Genomic DNA, 12,858 nt, shown 5'->3' with positions numbered 1-12,858 from the left:
CGAAGGCTCTAGGGGGCATTTTGTGCATTTAGAGCCACGAGGCTCCAACCCCTGCCATATTTGTTTAGGAAGGCACAGTGGTGCCCCAGCATTTCACCAGTTGCCCAGCACTTAGTGGGCAACTGCTACGTGTAGGTTGTGCTTTGTGCGCCCTGGTCTGCGCAGCCTGCGCAGTCGCGCCCTGACTTTGCTGGGACATAGGGCGTCCTAGCCCCGACAAGGCCAGTTGGCCTAGGGACTGCCACAGGTGGTGGCGAATGTGAGTTTTGCGCTATTGTTCCTTTCCTGCACCTCTGAATGTGTTTTTATGCGTCATGTGCCTTGCTTTACACCTCTGAATGTTATGCATCATGTGTTTATGTGCTTAGACCCCTACAGGTATTGTGATACTTAGGTGGTTGTTTTCTCCCTAGTACAGGTGGTGCTAGTGAGGTCCTGATTCCCTGCGCAATATTTTCCTAAGGTGGTTAGGGTTGCGTAGGTGGTACTTACCTGATACCAGTAGTTACTGGTTGTGTGCTACATATGTTATTTTGTACTACAGTATTATTCCTATGTTCTAAAAAGTGCTAATTCCTGACAGTGGTCCAGGTGGCCCTGTCCCCTGTATATATAATCCCTTGTAAATTCTGCCCGTGCCTGTTGGCACATTGTAGAGTGTGTGTTTTTATCTAATGTGTTGTGTATAATACAAAGGCTATTTTTATAGAATACCTTGTGTGGAGTTTCCTTTGTGGTGGGCCTTGGGTGTTGTTGCTGGGTGCGCGCGCAAACGCTTTACACATCGCCTCAGGGATAAGCCTGTCTGCTCGTGCCAAGCTACCAAGGGGGTGAGCAGGGGTTATCTTTGGCGTGTAACTTCCTTGCCCTGACTAGAGTGGTGGTTTCTGTCTGGCTTTGGCGCAAGCCCTAGCCAACCAGAAATCCCATTTCTAACATTGGTGGCAGCGGTGGGATTTGGACTTGCGTTTGCGCTGTACCGCAGCGGCAACTGGCCGCACTACAAAACTCTGCATTTAGATAAATCACATGGTATAGGGATTATTGTTCTAAGTTTGTTTTTAATTGTCATTTCTTTGGAAATGTGTTTTTTGTGCACTGTGAGTTAGGTGTCCCTAGCTCGGGAGGGTAGATCATCCCCCTAAGTGCATTGTGTTTTCTGGATTCACCAGAGGGTGGGATCCAGTGGTGGCAGCGTGATAGTGGCCAGTACATTTGTCCCCCGCCCTGCGCCCAGAGTTGGTACCTGTGTCACGTGGTGGTCAGGTTGAGGAATCAGGGGTGGTAGAAACTGCCTTACCAGTCCGAGGGGAGGGTTGTGTGTGTGGATGAATGGTGTGTGGCACTAGGCAAGTGAGTGTGAGTTCTCTGGGTTAGAGAGCTTGCTGAATCTTTTTGTGAATTGTGTACTCCTGTGTTAAGCTCAGACCCCTAGGTTCCCTGTGTGATCTTTTCTCTAGAACGTCTGCCAGAATGGAGCCTGCTTTTGATATCAGTGATCTAATTTATTACAGTATGCAGGAGTTGGAAAGGTTCTGTAGAGAGAGAGGCATAAGGGTGAGAGAGTCAGACACTATGTGTGAACTTAGGGGCCACATGATCCAGTGGGTTAAGAGGCAAAGGGATCTTGAGCGCAGTACGGAAAGGGCCCAGGCCTCACACCTGGAGGGTGGTGGGTCTGTGGGGAGCCCTGAAGATTCAGAAGAGGAGGTAGAGGATGACAATACCTGGACGTCAGTAGAGAGTGAAGACCCCATAGGTAGGGCGTCCCTTGCTGGGTCCAGCGTAGGAGGCAGCGCCTCATCCCTTTCCCTGTCCCCAGAGGAGTGGGAAGATAGGAGGAAAGAAAGGGAGCACCAGCTGACGTTAGAAAAGCTCAGGTTGCAGCATGCCCAGGCTATGGCGCAGCTGGAGGTCAAAAGACAGATGGCGGAGGCTGAGAGGGCCTTTGCCAGAGAGAAACTAGCTCTGGAGGGTAGGTTATCCCCTGAGCGCAGTTGTGGTTTTCTGGACTCCCCAGGGAGGGTTGAGTCCAGTGGTAGCAGCCAGATAGATTCCATTGTAGGAAATCCCAGTCCCAGTTCCCCCAGTCTGGTACCTGTTCCCCAGGAGGAGGAGTTAAGGTTAAAATTCAGGGGCAGTAGGAAACTGTCTCACCAGTTTTGGGAGGAGTTTGTGGATGAATGTGAGGATGCACTGTTTGATTGGATAAGAGTTCCCGCAGAATCTGATTATGACAAACTGTGTGATCTGATTCTCAGAGAACACCTGCTCAATTGTTATGTGCCGGGGTTGCGCCAACACCTGTTGGGGTGTGGAGTGTCTGCGCCATTTGAGCTTGGAGATGAAGCAGAGCGCTGGGAAAGGGCTAGACGTTCTCTAGAGTCATTAGGGAGTGACTCCAAAAGTAGTGGGTCAGGTATCTTCCAGCCCAGCGTGGTGGAAGAGGCTCAGTGTAGCCCAGCTAGGTCCCAGGATAGCGAGGAGGGTGTAGGGGCTCACTGCCTGGCTCAGTGGAGCAGGAGTGAGAGGGTGACCGAGGGTCCCCAGACGCACGAAACCCTGCCTCAGGACTTGGATGGTTTCTTGAGGGAACACCAAGTTGGGGACCTAGGCTGTCCTGTTAGCCCATTTGAGGAAGATCTCCTGGTGAGTAGAGGACCTGGAGCACCTGTAACCAGGGCTCCTGTGGTTCTAGAGTCTGGCAGTACCGCTCCGGTAGGGAGGGTACAGGAGTCCAGTGTGAGGAGTGATTGGGGGATGAGTTTCCCAGTGGAAGAGCCTGTGGGTCAGGGACTACCCAGTTGGGCTAGGATCCCGTGTAGTGACCAGGGTGGCACCACTTCTGTTCTGGGGGATCTCCGCGCACTGTCAGGTGGACAGGGGACGGGAGATCAGCGCCAGACAGACAGTCGCTCGATATATGTGTCCTTTGATAGCCTCAGGGGGATGGAGTGGAAATCCCCAGAAGTCCTGGAGTGCCAGGCAATTATTCCACCAAAGGTTCTAGGCCGGAGGTTGGGAGGCCAGGTTCAGGATCAGCCTGACCTGAAGGGTGGGACGTCTGTAATCAGCGTCCCGACCAGTTCTTCTTCCAGAGGTACCGCCCCAGTTGGTAGGGAGCAGGGTTCTGGAAGGGGGTGCAGAGGGTGGGAGAGCCCACCTCTGCCCCCGGTACAACCTGAGGGGTTAAACCCTGGGTTGGAATGGCGTTCTAGGTGTACCCCTCGCCAGAGGAGGAGGAACCCTAGGAGAAGAGGTAGGGGGAGGAGAGCCTTCCCTGAGACTCCTGGTCCGCCTGAGGGTGTAGACCCTAGGCTGGAGAACCAGTGGCAGTCTAGTCCTGTCTTTCAGAGAGGAAGAGTGGAGAATGGCCGCTATGTGCCAGGGGTTACTACCCCCCACTCTGTGGTTAGGCAAAGACCAGTGGCACCTGGGTGGCCTAGGGCCTGGTCTTGGCCGCGGACAGCTTGGGAGTACCAGTGGGGTAGCCCAGTTGGTCCAGACAGTGGTGTTAGAAAGAATTCCATGGGTTCACCGTGGCGTAGAACCGGAGGGTGTCCCTGCAGTTGCGGGCCCGCGTCCGTGTTCTATCGCCCCAAGTAGGGAAGTCCATCACGGTGGTGATTGGTCTGCCCTGCGTTTTGGCTGGAAGGGGGTTGTGTTGAACTTGGCCCTTCTGGCAGGTTCACCCCTGGACTTTTTGGCTTTTTATTGGTGACTTGGTGTGGTAATTTTTTTGGTTTCTGCGCACTTTCCCTGTGTCCCAGTGTAAAGTGCGTGCGTGCTCTGAGTGCATGTGGTGAGATAGGCCTGCCCTCCCATAGGAATGCATGGGGAGTGTATGTGTCCCTAGTAGTTCCTGATGCGTGGGGTGTGCAGGCCCAAGTTTGATATGTGCGGACTCGTGGGAGTGAATGCTGCGCGATGATGTGTGCGGCGTGCATGTACCTAGTGTGGAAGTGCCACTTCTAGAGGTGGGCACTTCTGTGTGCAGTGTGTCTGTCGCGTGATTGGCTGGTCATGTCATGTGACGGGCTAGGGATTCCCCAGAGTCAGGATGAGTCACCCAGTGGTGAATGGGGAGATCAGCAGCTAGATGGGTGGGAGGAGTACACCTGGGTCCTGAATAGGACAGGGTTTTCCACACACAATGCTGGCCCCGCCACCTGTGGTGCGACTGACGACCCTAGCCCTGCCAGTGAATAGAGTGAGGGGCTGAGCACATCAAGGGTGCTCCCCAACCAGCTGCGACTGGTTTTCCCCCTCACCCTGAACCCAGAACAAAGGGTTTGACTGTATAAAAATGGGGCTGTGTCCCCACAGAAACTGTTCTCTGCCAGGATCTTACCTGAGGGGGGCTGCTGCTGCTGCTGGACCAGAGGACCGCCACAGGAACTACCTCCCTGCCTGGAGGCCCAGTGAGCTGGCTCTGGGTCCAGCCTTGCCCCCCACCCCTGCCCTGCTGCATGCAGGGAAGAACTTGCTGGACTTTGTGGTGCTTTTTATGCTTTAGCGCTGAGAGCGCTTTCACTTTTGATCCCTAGCGCTAGGAGCGCTTTATTTCTGCTAGCCGGTGCCCACCCGGCGTTTGCCCCGTTTCTGCCGATTCTAGGGTCTCCTGGCAGGTGCCCACCCTGCCAGGGACATTGCCGTGGACATCGGCGGGTGCCCACCCCGCATTGTGGCGCCCGAGCGGGAGCCTACCCCGCTTTATTGAAGAGTCAATATCCCTAGCGGGTGCCCACCCCGCCAGGGACCTGGCCGTTCTAGTTTCACCCCCCTCGCAGGTGCCCACCCCGCATCACCGCGATCGGACAAATCACCGCTGCAGCCCGGTCCGGGCTTAGAGAGGAAGTCAGGCAGTCCTGGTGCTGACGTGGGCGGGGCTTGGCCCAGCGTGACGGGAGTTTCGGTTAACTGCCCGGGAGCGGAAGAAGCCAGCGGAGGACAGCGGAGCTCCCCTGGGGAAAGGAGAGTCCCGCACTGCCCAACGACACGAGCAGGAGGCAGACGGGAGCCCACCCCGCGCACCTGCAACCGCCGACCAGGTGAGGAGGGGCCCGGGGGGGTGAGAGAGAGCCGGGGCACGTTTCCAGTGCCTGCCCCCCCCCACGGGGATCCCGAGGAAACTGCCGGTGTGCTCCCGCCGAGGAAGGGGCCATCAGTATTGTAGAGCGTCCCCCGAGTGGGACTCGCACCAACAAAGGGGGCATATTCGTTTTAGAGCCCTGGGAGGCTCCAACGACGGGGGCATTTATTGATCAGAGCCTGCGAGGCTCAGGGGGCCACAAGTGTTTTTGCGAGCCCCGGGAGGCTCCATCCATACGGGGGCATTTCTTTTGTGACTGAGTGGCCCCAGATTGCAGCGGGCCACTCCCACCTTGCCCCACAGAGTTGCGCAGAGCCCCGAAGGCTCTAGGGGGCATTTTGTGCATTTAGAGCCACGAGGCTCCAACCCCTGCCATATTTGTTTAGGAAGGCACAGTGGTGCCCCAGCATTTCACCAGTTGCCCAGCACTTAGTGGGCAACTGCTACGTGTAGGTTGTGCTTTGTGCGCCCTGGTCTGCGCAGCCTGCGCAGTCGCGCCCTGACTTTGCTGGGACATAGGGCGTCCTAGCCCCGACAAGGCCAGTTGGCCTAGGGACTGCCACAGGTGGTGGCGAATGTGAGTTTTGCGCTATTGTTCCTTTCCTGCACCTCTGAATGTGTTTTTATGCGTCATGTGCCTTGCTTTACACCTCTGAATGTTATGCATCATGTGTTTATGTGCTTAGACCCCTACAGGTATTGTGATACTTAGGTGGTTGTTTTCTCCCTAGTACAGGTGGTGCTAGTGAGGTCCTGATTCCCTGCGCAATATTTTCCTAAGGTGTTTAGGGTTGCGTAAGTGGTACTTACCTGATACCAGTAGTTACTGGTTGTGTGCTACATATGTTATTTTGTACTACAGTATTATTCCTATGTTCTAAAAAGTGCTAATTCCTGACAGTGGTCCAGGTGGCCCTGTCCCCTGTATATATAATCCCTTGTAAATTCTGCCCGTGCCTGTTGGCACATTGTAGAGTGTGTGTTTTTATCTAATGTGTTGTGTATAATACAAAGGCTATTTTTATAGAATACCTTGTGTGGAGTTTCCTTTGTGGTGGGCCTTGGGTGTTGTTGCTGGGTGCGCGCGCAAACGCTTTACACATCGCCTCAGGGATAAGCCTGTCTGCTCGTGCCAAGCTACCAAGGGGGTGAGCAGGGGTTATCTTTGGCGTGTAACTTCCTTGCCCTGACTAGAGTGGTGGTTTCTGTCTGGCTTTGGCGCAAGCCCTAGCCAACCAGAAATCCCATTTCTAACATTGGTGGCAGCGGTGGGATTTGGACTTGCGTTTGCGCTGTACCGCAGCGGCAACTGGCCGCACTACAAAACTCTGCATTTAGATAAATCACATGGTATAGGGATTATTGTTCTAAGTTTGTTTTTAATTGTCATTTCTTTGGAAATGTGTTTTTTGTGCACTGTGAGTTAGGTGTCCCTAGCTCGGGAGGGTAGATCATCCCCCTAAGTGCATTGTGTTTTCTGGATTCACCAGAGGGTGGGATCCAGTGGTGGCAGCGTGATAGTGGCCAGTACATTTGTCCCCCGCCCTGCGCCCAGAGTTGGTACCTGTGTCACGTGGTGGTCAGGTTGAGGAATCAGGGGTGGTAGAAACTGCCTTACCAGTCCGAGGGGAGGGTTGTGTGTGTGGATGAATGGTGTGTGGCACTAGGCAAGTGAGTGTGAGTTCTCTGGGTTAGAGAGCTTGCTGAATCTTTTTGTGAATTGTGTACTCCTGTGTTAAGCTCAGACCCCTAGGTTCCCTGTGTGATCTTTTCTCTAGAACGTCTGCCAGAATGGAGCCTGCTTTTGATCTCAGTGATCTAATTTATTACAGTATGCAGGAGTTGGAAAGGTTCTGTAGAGAGAGAGGCATAGGGGTGAGAGAGTCAGACACTATGTGTGAACTTAGGGGCCACATGATCCAGTGGGTTAAGAGGCAAAGGGATCTTGAGCGCAGTACGGAAAGGGCCCAGGCCTCACACCTGGAGGGTGGTGGGTCTGTGGGGAGCCCTGAAGATTCAGAAGAGGAGGTAGAGGATGACAATACCTGGACGCCAGTAGAGAGTGAAGACCCCATAGGTAGGGCGTCCCTTGCTGGGTCCAGCGTAGGAGGCAGCGCCTCATCCCTTTCCCTGTCCCCAGAGGAGTGGGAAGATAGGAGGAAAGAAAGGGAGCACCAGCTGACGTTAGAAAAGCTCAGGTTGCAGCATGCCCAGGCTATGGCGCAGCTGGAGGTCAAAAGACAGATGGCGGAGGCTGAGAGGGCCTTTGCCAGAGAGAAACTAGCTCTGGAGGGTAGGTTATCCCCTGAGCGCAGTTGTGGTTTTCTGGACTCCCCAGGGAGGGTTGAGTCCAGTGGTAGCAGCCAGATAGATTCCAGTGTAGGAAATCCCAGTCCCAGTTCCCCCAGTCTGGTACCTGTTCCCCAGGAGGAGGAGTTAAGGTTAAAATTCAGGGGCAGTAGGAAACTGTCTCACCAGTCTTGGGAGGAGTTTGTGGATGAATGTGAGGATGCACTGTTTGATTGGATAAGAGTTCCCGCAGAATCTGATTATGACAAACTGTGTGATCTGATTCTCAGAGAACACCTGCTCAATTGTTGTGTGCCGGGGTTGCGCCAACACCTGTTGGGGTGTGGAGTGTCTGCGCCATTTGAGCTTGGAGATGAAGCAGAGCGCTGGGAAAGGGCTAGAGGTTCTCTAGAGTCATTAGGGAGTGACTCCAAAAGTAGTGGGTCAGGTATCTTCCAGCCCAGCGTGGTGGAAGAGGCTCAGTGTAGCCCAGCTAGGTCCCAGGATAGCGAGGAGGGTGTAGGGGCTCACTGCCTGGCTCAGTGGAGCAGGAGTGAGAGGGTGACCGAGGGTCCCCAGACGCACGAAACCCTGCCTCAGGACTTGGATGGTTTCTTGAGGGAACACCAAGTTGGGGACCTAGGCTGTCCTGTTAGCCCATTTGAGGAAGATCTCCTGGTGAGTAGAGGACCTGGAGCACCTGTAACCAGGGCTCCTGTGGTTCTAGAATCTGGCAGTACCGCTCCGGTAGGGAGGGTACAGGAGTCCAGTGTGAGGAGTGATTGGGGGATGAGTTTCCCAGTGGAAGAGCCTGTGGGTCAGGGACAACCCAGTTGGGCTAGGATCCCGTGTAGTGACCAGGGTGGCACCACTTCTGTTCTGGGGGATCTCCGCGCACTGTCAGGTGGACAGGGGACGGGAGATCAGCGCCAGACAGACAGTCGCTCGACATATGTGTCCTTTGATAGCCTCAGGGGGATGGAGTGGAAATCCCCAGAAGTCCTGGAGTGCCAGGCAATTATTCCACCAAAGGTTCTAGGCCGGAGGTTGGGAGGCCAGGTTCAGGATCAGCCTGACCTGAAGGGTGGGACGTCTGTAATCAGCGTCCCGACCAGTTCTTCTTCCAGAGGTACCGCCCCAGTTGGTAGGGAGCAGGGTTCTGGAAGGGGGTGCAGAGGGTGGGAGAGCCCACCTCTGCCCCCGGTACAACCTGAGGGGTTAAACCCTGGGTTGGAATGGCGTTCTAGGTGTACCCCTCGCCAGAGGAGGAGGAACCCTAGGAGAAGAGGTAGGGGGAGGAGAGCCTTCCCTGAGACTCCTGGTCCGCCTGAGGGTGTAGACCCTAGGCTGGAGAACCAGTGGCAGTCTAGTCCTGTCTTTCAGAGAGGAAGAGTGGAGAATGGCCGCTATGTGCCAGGGGTTACTACCCCCCACTCTGTGGTTAGGCAAAGACCAGTGGCACCTGGGTGGCCTAGGGCCTGGTCTTGGCCGCGGACAGCTTGGGAGTACCAGTGGGGTAGCCCAGTTGGTCCAGACAGTGGTGTTAGAAAGAATTCCATGGGTTCACCGTGGCGTAGAACCGGAGGGTGTCCCTGCAGTTGCGGGCCCGCGTCCGTGTTCTATCGCCCCAAGCAGGGAATTCCATCACGGTGGTGATTGGTCTGCCCTGCGTTTTGGCTGGAAGGGGGTTGTGTTGGACTTGGCCCTTCTGGCAGGTTCACCCCTGGACTTTTTGGCTTTTTATTGGTGACTTGGTGTGGTAATTTATTTGGTTTCTGCGCACTTTCCCTGTGTCCCAGGGTAAAGTGCGTGCGTGCTCTGAGTGCATGTGGTGAAATAGGCCTGCCCTCCCATAGGAATGCATGGGGAGTGTATGTGTCCCTAGTAGTTCCTGATGCGTGGGGTGTGCAGGCCCAAGTTTGGTATGTGCGGACTCGTGGGAGTGAATGCTGCGCGATGATGTGTGCGGCGTGCATGTACCTAGTGTGGAAGTGCCACTTCTAGAGGTGGGCACTTCTGTGTGCAGTGTGTCTGTCGCGTGATTGGCTGGTCATGTCATGTGACGGGCTAGGGATTCCCCAGAGTCAGGATGAGTCACCCAGTGGTGAATGGGGAGATCAGCAGCTAGATGGGTGGGAGGAGTACACCTGGGTCCTGAATAGGACAGGGTTTTCCACACACAATGCTGGCCCCGCCCCCTGTGGTGCGACTGACGACCCTAGCCCTGCCAGTGAATAGAGTGAGGGGCTGAGCACATCAAGGGTGCTCCCCAACCAGCTGCGACTGGTTTTCCCCCTCACCCTGAACCCAGAACAAAGGGTTTGACTGTATAAAAATGGGGCTGTGTCCCCACAGAAACTGTTCTCTGCCAGGATCTTACCTGAGGGGGGCTGCTGCTGCTGCTGGACCAGAGGACCGCCACATGGACTACCTCCCTGCCTGGAGGCCCAGTGAGCTGGCTCTGGGTCCAGCCTTGCCCCCCACCCCTGCCCTGCTGCATGCAGGGAAGAACTTGCTGGACTTTGTGGTGCTTTTTATGCTTTAGCACTGAGAGCGCTTTCACTTTTGATCCCTAGCGCTAGGAGCGCTTTATTTCTGCTAGCCGGTGCCCACCCGGCGTTTGCCCCGTTTCTGCCGATTCTAGGGTCTCCTGGCAGGTGCCCACCCTGCCAGGGACATTGCCGTGGACATCGGCGGGTGCCCACCCCGCATTGTGGCGCCCGAGCGGGAGCCTACCCCGCTTTATTGAAGAGTCAATATCCCTAGCGGGTGCCCACCCCGCCAGGGACCTGGCCGTTCTAGTTTCACCCCCCTCGCAGGTGCCCACCCCGCATCACCGCGATCGGACAAATCACCGCTGCAGCCCGGTCCGGGCTTAGAGAGGAAGTCAGGCAGTCCTGGTGCTGACGTGGGCGGGGCTTGGCCCAACGTGACGGGAGTTCCGGTTAACTGCCCGGGAGCGGAAGAAGCCAGCGGAGGACAGCGGAGCTCCCCTGGGGAAAGGAGAGTCCCGCACTGCCCAACGACACGAGCAGGAGGCAGACGGGAGCCCACCCCGCGCACCTGCAACCGCCGACCAGGTGAGGAGGGGCCCGGGGGGGTGAGAGAGAGCCGGGGCACGTTTCCAGTGCCTGCCCCCCCCCACGGGGATCCCGAGGAAACTGCCGGTGTGCTCCCGCCGAGGAAGGGGCCATCAGTATTGTAGAGCGTCCCCCGAGTGGGACTCGCACCAACAAAGGGGGCATATTCGTTTTAGAGCCCTGGGAGGCTCCAACGACGGGGGCATTTATTGATCAGAGCCTGCGAGGCTCAGGGGGCCACAAGTGTTTTTGCGAGCCCCGGGAGGCTCCATCCATACGGGGGCATTTCTTTTGTGACTGAGTGGCCCCAGATGGCAGCGGGCCACTCCCACCTTGCCCCACAGAGTTGCGCAGAGCCCCGAAGGCTCTAGGGGGCATTTTGTGCATTTAGAGCCACGAGGCTCCAACCCCTGCCATATTTGTTTAGGAAGGCACAGTGGTGCCCCAGCATTTCACCAGTTGCCCAGCACTTAGTGGGCAACTGCTACGTGTAGGTTGTGCTTTGTGCGCCCTGGTCTGCGCAGCCTGCGCAGTCGCGCCCTGACTTTGCTGGGACATAGGGCGTCCTAGCCCCGACAAGGCCAGTTGGCCTAGGGACTGCCACAGGTGGTGGCGAATGTGAGTTTTGCGCTATTGTTCCTTTCCTGCACCTCTGAATGTGTTTTTATGCGTCATGTGCCTTGCTTTACACCTCTGAATGTTATGCATCATGTGTTTATGTGCTTAGACCCCTACAGGTATTGTGATACTTAGGTGGTTGTTTTCTCCCTAGTACAGGTGGTGCTAGTGAGGTCCTGATTCCCTGCGCAATATTTTCCTAAGGTGTTTAGGGTTGCGTAGGTGGTACTTACCTGATACCAGTAGTTACTGGTTGTGTGCTACATATGTTATTTTGTACTACAGTATTATTCCTATGTTCTAAAAAGTGCTAATTCCTGACAGTGGTCCAGGTGGCCCTGTCCCCTGTATATATAATCCCTTGTAAATTCTGCCCGTGCCTGTTGGCACATTGTAGAGTGTGTGTTTTTATCTAATGTGTTGTGTATAATACAAAGGCTATTTTTATAGAATACCTTGTGTGGAGTTTCCTTTGTGGTGGGCCTTGGGTGTTGTTGCTGGGTGCGCGCGCAAACGCTTTACACATCGCCTCAGGGATAAGCCTGTCTGCTCGTGCCAAGCTACCAAGGGGGTGAGCAGGGGTTATCTTTGGCGTGTAACTTCCTTGCCCTGACTAGAGTGGTGGTTTCTGTCTGGCTTTGGCGCAAGCCCTAGCCAACCAGAAATCCCATTTCTAACATTGGTGGCAGCGGTGGGATTTGGACTTGCGTTTGCGCTGTACCGCAGCGGCAACTGGCCGCACTACAAAACTCTGCATTTAGATAAATCACATGGTATAGGGATTATTGTTCTAAGTTTGTTTTTAATTGTCATTTCTTTGGAAATGTGTTTTTTGTGCACTGTGAGTTAGGTGTCCCTAGCTCGGGAGGGTAGATCATCCCCCTAAGTGCATTGTGTTTTCTGGATTCACCAGAGGGTGGGATCCAGTGGTGGCAGCGTGATAGTGGCCAGTACATTTGTCCCCCGCCCTGCGCCCAGAGTTGGTACCTGTGTCACGTGGTGGTCAGGTTGAGGAATCAGGGGTGGTAGAAACTGCCTTACCAGTCCGAGGGGAGGGTTGTGTGTGTGGATGAATGGTGTGTGGCACTAGGCAAGTGAGTGTGAGTTCTCTGGGTTAGAGAGCTTGCTGAATCTTTTTGTGAATTGTGTACTCCTGTGTTAAGCTCAGACCCCTAGGTTCCCTGTGTGATCTTTTCTCTAGAACGTCTGCCAGAATGGAGCCTGCTTTTGATCTCAGTGATCTAATTTATTACAGTATGCAGGAGTTGGAAAGGTTCTGTAGAGAGAGAGGCATAGGGGTGAGAGAGTCAGACACTATGTGTGAACTTAGGGGCCACATGATCCAGTGGGTTAAGAGGCAAAGGGATCTTGAGCGCAGTACGGAAAGGGCCCAGGCCTCACACCTGGAGGGTGGTGGGTCTGTGGGGAGCCCTGAAGATTCAGAAGAGGAGGTAGAGGATGACAATACCTGGACGCCAGTAGAGAGTGAAGACCCCATAGGTAGGGCGTCCCTTGCTGGGTCCAGCGTAGGAGGCAGCGCCTCATCCCTTTCCCTGTCCCCAGAGGAGTGGGAAGATAGGAGGAAAGAAAGGGAGCACCAGCTGACGTTAGAAAAGCTCAGGTTGCAGCATGCCCAGGCTATGGCGCAGCTGGAGGTCAAAAGACAGATGGCGGAGGCTGAGAGGGCCTTTGCCAGAGAGAAACTAGCTCTGGAGGGTAGGTTATCCCCTGAGCGCAGTTGTGGTTTTCTGGACTCCCCAGGGAGGGTTGAGTCCAGTG

The sequence above is a fragment of the Triturus cristatus genome, chromosome 4_1 (assembly GCF_964204655.1).
Source record: "Triturus cristatus chromosome 4_1, aTriCri1.1, whole genome shotgun sequence".
Lineage (NCBI taxonomy): Eukaryota > Metazoa > Chordata > Amphibia > Caudata > Salamandridae > Triturus > Triturus cristatus.
Note: the sequence above shows the minus strand (reverse complement) of the source record.